Below are 10,591 nucleotides of genomic sequence, written 5' to 3'. Positions count from 1 at the left end.
AAAGAATTTATTGAAGTATTAGGCAATCTCTGCCAGAAGGAAAACACCTCGACCGACCAGTCTGAATCCAATGGGGCCTCACAAATAACACTTTCCCCATGAGGAATTCCTAACAGACCTGCTAGTTCGTTGGTACTAAACTCATACTCAACAGCAAACATTCGAAATTTAACAGTACCAACTGTACTAGCAGTGTTAAGACCGACAATATAAATTAAAGAACTTAAAAACTCGATTGTCAGTCGCTCAAAGGTAGGCTCTCTGTTTGAAAAGATAGTGTGCAAGCCTAAAAAATCTAACAAATGAAAAACATTGTGGTAGATACCCAAAGTATACAGACATTTATCATCCACGTACCTCGTCGGGAGAATTTCCCGATTTTGCAACCTTTCAATAATCCTTCTCTGTCTATCCCCAGGTTTCCCTTCGCGAAGAATATATCTGTTGAACTCCATTGTTTTGCTCTTTGAATGTGTTGAAGAAGATGAAAATGGGTTTATATATATAGTGTGGTAAAGATGGGACTTTTGTGGATATTGATGGATGAAAATTAAAATGGAAGTTGGAAAGGTAAATTGTATGGTGGGAAGATGAGAAATGTAGGAGCTTTTATGGGGTTCAAGGGAGTTTTTGGAAGAGGAAAAAATGGGTTTTGGAAGTCTGAAGGACCAAAAATGGTGAATTCTTTGAATCTGCCCCGCATATACCAGACGCCGTGGCGGGCGCCATAGGGTCTATGGCGGGTGCCACAAGAGCAAATCGAAGCTGGACCGAAATTTGAGGATTTTGGTTTGGGCTTCTCCATGCTTTTTTTTTGTTTGGGGGTCCGGATAGCATTTTCATTGTTTTTCCTAATAAAATAAGGTTTGCACAATTTATGAAAATAAAATTTAAACATTAGACAAATAAATAAATAATACTATTAGAATATAATATGAATATAAAGGAAATAAACACATATAATATATATATATATATATATATATATATATATATATATATATATATATATATATATATATATATATATGGAAATATCAAAGTGCTAATATAATTTAAGAATGTGATAATATAAAATAAGTCTGGGAAATGCGAAAGAATAATATAAGCATAAATAAGAAAAGGTAAACGAGACGGTAAGCTCAAACAGCAGGGGGCTCCTCTACCTGACTGGATCTATGAAGTACGGCTATCTCCTGACGAAGCTCTGCTATCTCTTGGTACAAATAATAGGCCTCAGTAGCATGTGTGAGATCGGATACCGCAATCTGTAAAGTAAGGTCAGCCACCTCCTGCCTAAGCTCGGTAGTCTCTCTGCGACACTCGGCAATCTACGTGTGGACATCTGGGGGCTGCAAAGATAAATTATTAGAGAGCACAGTAATCCTGGGTGAAAGCGGTGTAGGAGTATAATCAGTAATAGGAGGGGATCTAGGCTCCTCAACAGTCTCTTCATGACCTTCCAAAGCATAACTCCAGTTAGCTGGGTCATGAACACTGGTCATCATCGGGTCTGGCAGTGTAAAGTAGTGTATCGTCTCGCTATCAATCAACAATCTGAAATGTTTGGGATTGAAATAGGATATCCTCATCAATCCTCTGGTCAAGCAGAAATCGATATCCATAGTAGTATAGCTACAGAAAGTCCTGAGATGGAGCAGCTTGCGGGATAGGCCTAAGGCAATGGCAATCTGCATGACAATCCCTCCTACATGAATAACTCCTTCGGATGATCTGGCAACATTGCTGAGGCCACACAGCAGAAAGTTCCCACATGCCACAGGGCATGACTGGGATGCACAGAATAACAAAAATATCTCCTCCTCACTCAGCAGAGTCTCAGCATCGGGTCTTCCAAGAAAAACGTGCGCTAGCATCATCTGGATATACCTCATAGCAGGGTTATGGATAACCTGGGACAACTGAGTGGAAGGATCCTAACTCCCTCCACCAGAGATATCGCTCCAGAATTTCTCCACTTCCCTACTCAGAAAGTATCCCATCGGCGTCTCAGGGATAGCGTCGGGGGTAGTCTAAAAACCTAATAAGTCACCGAACTCCTTCTGGCTAAAAGAGTACTCAGTTCTGAATAGCCTGAAAACAGCATGTCCGTCTGGTCCGGAGTAAGGATCATAAGCAAACGAGTTGAGGAACTCTAAGGTCAGGTTCCTGTAGGTGTTGTTCATGTCATCAGCGAATTCATCCTAATGGAGTTGGTGGCGCAGGAATCTGATTCTCGGCTCAATGCCTAAGGCATCCATGCAATCCTGGTCCGGATAGCGTGTAGGTGTCATAGGGCGCTGGTAGAAAACTATGTAGCGCTCCCTCTAGGCGTCATCTCTGAAAGCCACGTGCATGTCATCAAAGTTCTGCATCTTGCAAAGTTTAAGGAAAAGGATCCTGAAAACACAAACATTGCAAATGATATTTAGTCCTGACGAGAATATGATAAAAAAATAAAATAAAGTAAATAAATGCAGAAAAAGTAAAATACGATAAGAAAATTGTGGGTTGCCTCCCAAGCAGCGCTTGTTTAACGTCGTTAGCTTGACGATCGAAACTTATACATCTGTCGTAGGATTTGGTGGATCTATCAGAGTGTGGCTGGAGTAGTCTGTTGGAATGTCTCCTCTTTCATAGAGCTTCAGTCTTTGATCATTTACAATGAATGTACTACAGGTTTCATTCTTGATTTCTACAACTCCGGATCTCAGAATCTTAGATACTTTGAAAGGGCTAGTCCATCTTGAACGCAACTTCCCAGGGAAAAGTCGTAACCTATAATTGAACAGGAGAACAGGGTCGCCTATATTGAAATCTTTTTTCACAATTCTTTTGTCATGCCAAGCTTTGGTTCTCTCTTTGTATATTTTGGCATTCTCGTAGGCAAATTGTCTGAGTTCTTCCAGTTTGTGGATGTCAAGGATAAGTTTTTCACCAGCGGTCAGGTAATCCAAATTCAAAGTTTTAATGGCCCAATAGGCCTTATGCTCTAATTCAAAAGGTAAATGACAGGATTTTCCATAGACTAGTTGGTAGGGAGTTGTTCCTATAGGGGTTTTGAAAGCGGTTCTATAGGCCCATAATGCTTTTTGGAGCTTCTGATACCAGTCTTTTCTAGATATAGAAACAATTTTTTCTAGAATTTGTTTTATCTCCCTATTGGATACTTCTACTTGGCCACTAGTCTGTGGGTGGTATGGTGTTGCTACTCTATGCCTAACTCCATATTTGCTTAAAAGTTTATCAAATATTCTCGATATGAAGTGTGATCCTCCATCGCTTATGACTAAACGGGGTGTTCCAAATATGGGGAATATGTAGTTTTTAAATAACTTGATCACCACTCTAGTGTCGTTTGTGGGTGCAGCTATAGCTTCAATCCACTTGGACACGTAGTCCACAGTTACTAAGATATACTTGTTTCCTAAGGATGGTGGGAAAGGTCCCATGAAATCTATACCCCAAACGTCGAAGAGTTCTACTTCTTGAATGTTTCTTAGAGGCATTTCGTCACTTCTTGAAATATTTCCCGTGCGTTGGCATCTACCACATTTGACAATGCAAGCATAGACATCGTGCCACATGGTAGGCCAGAACAGGCCAGCTTGAAGAATCTTGGCGTATGTCTTAGAGGTGCTCGCATGTCCACCATAGGGTGCAGAGTGACAATGCTCAATTATACTTTTTACCACCTCTTCTAGAATGCAACGGCGAAAAATTCCGTATTTACCCCTTTTGAAAAGGAGCGGTTCGTCCCAATAAAAGTTTCTTACATCGGTGAAGAACTTCTTCTTCCGGTGGTAGTCAAGATCAGGGGGTATGATATCAGCAGCTAAGTAATTAACAAAGTCTACATACCATGGCACGTTACTTACAGCTAAGGATTTTTGGAAGTGCTCATGAGGGCTTAGGCTATCGTCTTCAATGGCTTCTAATTTAGTTATCAGTCTATCATAGGCAAAATGATCATTTATGGGTACGAAGTCTGGTTTCAGGTGTTCTAGCCTAGAAAGGTGATCAGCTACTACATTTTTAGTGCCTTTTTTTATCTCGGATATCTAAATCAAACTCTTGTAGTAACAGAATTCGTCGGAGTAACCTGGGCTTGGCATCCTTTTTACTTAATAGGTAACGAATGGCAGCATGATCGGTGTAAACTATAATTTTGGCTCCTACTAGATAAGATCTGAATTTGTCTATAGCAAAAACTACAGCTAGTAGTTCCTTTTCAGTTGTTGCATTGTTAAGTTGGGCGGCGTCTAGGGTTCTACTGGCATAATAAATCACATGTAATTTTTTATCTTCCCTTTGTCCTAGAACGGCTCCAACGGCATAATCACTAGCGTCACACATTATCTCAAAAGGTTCTGACCAATCAGGGGGTTGCATGATGAGTGCTGAAATCAACGCTTGCTTTAAAAGATTAAATGCTTCATTACATTTTCTATCGAAAATGAATTCAGCATCTTTCATTAAAAGGCCAGTTAAAGGTTTAGTTATTTTGGAGAAGTCTTTGATAAAACGCCGGTAGAATCCAGCATGTCCAAGGAAACTTCAGACTTCTCTGATAGTTTTTGGTGGTTTTAGATTCTCTATGACTTCTATCTTAGCTCTATCTACCTCAATACCCTTTTCGGAAACTATATGTCCTAAAACAATCCCTTCGATGACCATGAAATGACACTTTTCCCAGTTTAGCACAAGGTTCACCTCAACGCATCTCTCCAGGATTTTCTCAAGGTTAGCAAGACAATTTTTGAAATCAAATCCGCAAACCGAGAAATCATCCATAAATACTTCCATGATACTATCTAGGTAATCTGCAAAGATTGACATCATGCAGCGTTGGAAAGTAATTGGGGTATTACAAAGTCCGAATGGCATTCGTCTGTAGGAAAAAGTTCCATAAGGGCATGTAAAGGTAGTTTTCTCTTGATCTTCGGGGTGGATAGGTATTTGGAAGAATCCAGAGTATCCATCTAGATAGCAAAAGTAAGAGTGTCTGGCTAGACGCTCCAACATCTGGTCTATAAATGGTAAAGGGAAATGATCTTTCCTGGTTGCTTTATTTAACTTTCTGTAGTCTATACACATCCGTCATCCTCCTTCTATCCGTTTTGCTACATGTTCGTCTTTATCGTTTTGCACTATTGTGATGCCTCCCTTTTTAGGTACTACATGCACAGGGCTCACCCACTTACTATCCGAGATCTGATAGATTATACCTGCCTCAAGTAACTTAAGAACTTCTTTTTTAACAACATCACTCATTATAGGGTTTATTCTTCTCTGATGTTCTCTAGAGGGCTTTGAATCTTCTTCGAGCGAAATCCGATGCATGCATACGGATGGGCTTATACCTTTCAAATCAGAGATATTATATCCTAAGGCTGAGGGATATCTTCGTAAAACATCTAAGAGTTGGTATGTTTCCTCTTGGCTCAAGGTAGCACTGACTATAACTGGATGGTTCATCTCCTCATCGAGGAACTCATATCTCAGGTTCTTAGGTAGTTCCTTAAGTTCTAAGGTTAGTTTCTCAAGGCATGCCATAGGATTTGGGGTAAGGGATAAACATTCGTAAAGGTTATCATCGATGTAGGGCTTCCTAAAGTTATCATCTTCCAGTATGAGAGCTGATGGCAACTTAATTGTTTTTATGATTTCTTCTTGTTCTATTTCCCTAACGCATTCATCAATGATATCTATGGCATAACATGCGTCTCCCATCACAGGTGCCATAAGAAATTTTGAAAGTATAAATTCTATCTTCTCGTCACCTACCTCAAAGGTCAACTTTCCTCTCTTGACATCTATTATGGCTCCTGCAGTTGATAAGAACGGTCTACCTAGAAGGATTGGTATATCATTATCCTCTTTAATGTCCATGACAACAAAATCAGTAGGGATAAATAACTGACCTATCCTAATAGGGACATCTTCTAATATGCCTATCGGATACTTAACAGATCTATCGGCTAATTGAAGTGACACCTTAGTAGGCTGTAATTCTCCTAAGTTTAACCTCTCACAAACTGCTAAAGGCATTAAGCTCACACTAGCTCCTAAGTCTATAAAAGCTTTTTCGATGACATGACTTCCCAAAAGACAAGGAATGGAGAAATTTCCAGGATCTTTATCCTTTTTGGCTAACTTATTCTCGGAACTAGAATTGCATTCCAAGGGCTTCGGATCGTCGAGTCTACGTTTGTTGGTAAGGATGTCTTTGAGAAACTTTGCATAAGAAGGTATTTGGGTGATGGCTTATGTGAAAGGGGTTTCTACGTGAAGTTTTTCTATAACCTTAATGAATTTCTGATACTGGTTATTGATCTGGGTCTATTTGAGTCTTTGCGGATATGGTATCAGTGGTTTGTATGGCTGGAGTGGTACATAAGTTTTATCTTTAGGTTCTTCTCATTTTTCTTGACCTTCCCGTTTTTCAGATTCCTCTAGTTCCTTTACTTCGTCTGTGGGTTCGGTATATTCCTTATAAGTTTTGGGTTCACTCAATCTTTGGTTAAATGGCTCATCACAAGCGGCCCCACTTCGTAGGATAATGGCATTGGCTTGTCCTCTCGGATTCTGTTGAGGTTGTCCAGGGAACTGTCCTCCAGGTGTAATCTGGGGGGCTTGGTTTAAGGTTACCTGGGAGATCTGGGTTTCAAGCATCTTATTGTGACTAATTATTTGGTCAACCTTGGTTCCTAACTGGGTAATCAGTTTGTTAATGTGAATGTTCTGGTTCATGAACTCTTTGTTTTGTTGGGTTTGAGTGATAAAATTTTCCACAATTTTCTCAAGGCTCGGCTTTGGTGGCACAGGTTGCATAGGTTGATTTGGTCTTGGGGCTTGGTAACCTGGTTGTCTCGAAGGTGTAGTATTTTGGATAGGGTTATTGTTCTTATAGGAGAAGTTCGGGTGATTCCTCCATCCAGGGTTGTATGTATTCGAATATGGGTTCCCTTGGGCGTAGTTCACTTGCTCAGAGTTGGTTTCGTTTAAGAGACTGTATTCTGCAGATTGGTGTCCTTTGGTTCCACATATCTCACAATCCGACGAAACTACAGTTGTAGTATTCGGGTTTATACACATATACTCAACCTTGAGGGCTAACGCATCCATTTTAGCTTGCATCATGTCTATAGAGCTTAACTCATGTACTCCTCCTTGGGTTTCCTTCTTCTCAACTATCGCTCGTTCGACTCCCCATGATTGATGGTTTTGATCCATATCTTCGATAAGGGCACTAGCTTCAGGGTAAGGTTTGTTCATCAGTGCGCCACCTGCGGCAGTGTCGATGGTCATCTTAGTGTTATAGTGAAGTCCATTATAAAAGGTCTGAATGATTAACCAATTTTCTAAACCATGATGTGGGCATGCTCTTAACAACTCTTTATATCTCTCCCAAGCTTCGAACAACGATTCTCCTTGGTTCTGGGTAAATCTGGTTATGTGGTTTCGAAGGACAACGGTCTTACTTGGGGGAAAGTATCTAGAAAGGAATACTTTTCTAAGGTTGTCCCAAGTTGTTATGGATTTGGGTGGAAGGGAATCTAACCATGATAGGGCTTTATCTCTGAGGGAGAAAGGGAATAATCTTAAACGGATTGCCTCAGGAGAAGGTCCATTGGTTTTAAAAGTGTCAGCTAATTGGAGAAAGATTTTTAAATGTTGGTTTGGGTTCTCAGTAGCAAGACCTGCGAATTGTCTCTGTTGCACTAGTTGCAACAGGGAGGGTTTAAGTTCGAAATTATTAGCTGGGACGGTTGGGTTTACTATACTAGAACTAGGTTCTTCGTTGGATGGTTTAGCGAAATCCTTAAGAGGTCTTTGATTTTGATCTTCGGCCATAGCTCTCCTAATTCTATGGAAAAACAAATGTGCGTGAGCGTAACGTTCAGGTTCCGCCAAAGGATCTACTAAGCTTCTGGTGCTACGAGTCCTTCGCATTGACCGGCAGGTAACAACTTAAGTCTAAACGACATAACAACAGGGTACGAAATTTGACGAAATTGGTCACCGGCAATGGCGCCAAAAACTTGATGCGTATTTTTCGCAAGTATACGAACGCGTCAGAGTAATATAAAAGATTGTCGAATCCACAGAGACCAAATGTCAATCTATTGTTATCTATTGTTACAGTGTTTATCTAAGGTAATCGAAACAGGGTTTTTAAGAGTGCACAATGAAAAATAAAGTATTAAATTAAATTCAGTTAATAAAGACAGGTTCGAATGTAATTCACATAATCAATTAATAATCCAAGTACTTGCTAATAGAATTACTTATGGGTAGTGTTTCCTACTTTGAAAAGAACCAATTTAACGGGAACTGTCGCTTTTGCATATTCAGAACTGAGTTGTACTCCCTAATCAAACCCTCTTATTGTCACTTATAAAAAGGCGCGCATTGTGTTAGAGTAGTAAACCTATTTTTAAGAAATATAGTATCTTGACTAAGTTGAAAATTATTTTGACCTGAATTCCTTAACCAAAAGAGGTTCTCACGAACCAGACTCTAAACTTATAAACGCGTCCGAAAATAGTTTTAAAATCACTTTTCTTTTTAAGTTAAAAACTCCTAATGAACTAAACAAAGCGCTTTCGCTGTATTTGAAATAGTTAAAAACAACTAAGTTTAAACAGACGTCGGACGACTTTCGATCTTACCCAACAGATATTAAGTGCGGGAAAACTTAAGTTGAAAGTCAAAATAGCCCTTAAGTGTTTCTATGAACAATTGTACGGATTATCGGTTCAATTACGATCCTTACATTCTAACCTTTATAGGTTTAGCCCGACATGGTAAAGTAAAAATGCATTTTAATTTTTATCATAAAAAAGGTAATAAGTGCGAGTGCAAGAAGGTAAATAAAAGTAGTGTGAGTGCAGGAAAGTAAATAAAAGTAGTGTCGCGCGAGAAATAAACAAAGTAAAGTGCGAGTGCGGGAAAGTAAACAAAATAAAGGCAGTGCAGGAAAGTAAACAAAATAAAGGCAGTGCGGGAAAGTAAACAAAATAAAGGCAGTGCGGGAAAGTAAACAAAGTAAAAGCAGTGCGGGAAAGTAAACAAAATAAAGGCAGTGCGGGAAAGTAAACAAAACAAAGGCATTGCGGGAAAGTAAAGTAGACAAAGGTAAAGCAATAAAACCTGCTCCAATCGGAGGGTCGAATAAAGTGCGTAACAGAAATGAAAATAGCGGCAGGATTAAACTTCCTTCCAAAGTGCTCCAAACTCGATTACAGACTGTGGCAACACTCCGATGTGAAGCGATTACCACTTTTACACAATACTGATATATACCTAGTTGTAACTAAGTTTGGATGAAGAAACAAATGAAATCAAGGCTCTATTTATAGGCAAGGAAAATAATGGAAATGACAAGGATGCCCCTCAGTTTGAAAATGGGAGGGAAACATTTTGTTCTTGTGGCGCCCGCCACAACATCATGGCGCCCACCACAGGAGGAAATTATGGCGCCCAAGTGGAGATAGTGGGAGATGTGGCAGTTGAGGAGAGGTTGAAACTGGTACACGTCATGGTTGGACCCATGGCGCCCGCCACAGTGGGAGCCACAAGTGTAAAATGCTGATTTTTTGGCTTTTTAGCTCATTTTCGCTCCTTTTCTCGATCGGGGCTCCGATTAGACTGAAAACCTGAAAACAAAGAAAAACATAGTAATAACATAACAAAATAACAATAAAAAACTAAAATGCATGTGAAATCGAAGTCGAAAGTACGGTGAATTTCAGTGTCATCATTAGTAAAAATGATAAAATACAAGTATGATACAATCACATGGTGCTTGGTGATCTCTCCCAAAACAAACCCAATGAAGGAGGAGTAAGGAGGATGATAAGGTATGATCTCATTGCTAATTCTTATGATGAAATTGCACGAGTGATCTTAGGGTCAAAATTGGGGTCTTACACTAACCGTATAACTAACAGCGGTACCGATCTATTAACATTGTTGTTGTTGCTATCAAATTGGATTACTACCCGCTCAGGAGTCTTGAACACAGGAACAATTACATTTATATAATTTATATCTCTTGATTGACAAATTTGGATAAGCCCTTCATCCATCAACCTCTGAATATCCCTCTTGACAATAACACATCCTCGAGGGTTCACGTTGCATATCACACAACCATCATGGTCATGCTCACAATCACTGACCAAACAGATATCTCTTTGGATTGCAACCAAAGACTGTCTGACATGGCGGACATCATAAACCTTATACTCTCCAGGACAACCATCTACCATATTGACAGAATCATTACCATGAGAAGGCAACAGATTAGCTTTCACATTAGGCGCACGGTCCTCAAAGGACACCATCCCACTCTTCACAAGCTTTTATACTTCATAGTTCAATGGGTAGCAGTTCTCAGTGTCGTGGCCAGGGGCTCCCTGGTGAAAGGCACAACGGAGTTCATGTTTGAACCACCATGGAAGTGGCTCAGGAATTTGAGGGGGATTTCTAGGTTGAAGTAGGTTCTTGAGAACCAAAGATGGATATAATTCTGCATAGGACATAGGAATAGGGTCAAAGGAGACCTTCTTCCTCTCAAAATTTT

At 39.8% G+C, this 10,591-nt stretch overlaps 1 non-coding gene across 1 annotated transcript; it reads left to right on the top strand.

Annotated features, from left to right (window-relative positions):
• Positions 1 to 7,366: 7,366 nt before the first annotated feature.
• Positions 7,367 to 7,473, top strand: LOC127125109 (small nucleolar RNA R71). Its single transcript, XR_007804569.1, has one exon. It is a non-coding gene; the product is annotated as a small nucleolar RNA R71 (small nucleolar RNA).
• The last annotated feature ends 3,118 nt before the right edge of the window (positions 7,474 to 10,591 follow it).

Source organism: Lathyrus oleraceus, chromosome 2, assembly GCF_024323335.1.
Source record: "Lathyrus oleraceus cultivar Zhongwan6 chromosome 2, CAAS_Psat_ZW6_1.0, whole genome shotgun sequence".
NCBI classification, from domain to species: domain Eukaryota; kingdom Viridiplantae; phylum Streptophyta; class Magnoliopsida; order Fabales; family Fabaceae; genus Lathyrus; species Lathyrus oleraceus.
The sequence above is the reverse complement of the archived record's forward strand: the minus strand, read 5'-3'. Positions and strand labels throughout refer to the sequence as shown.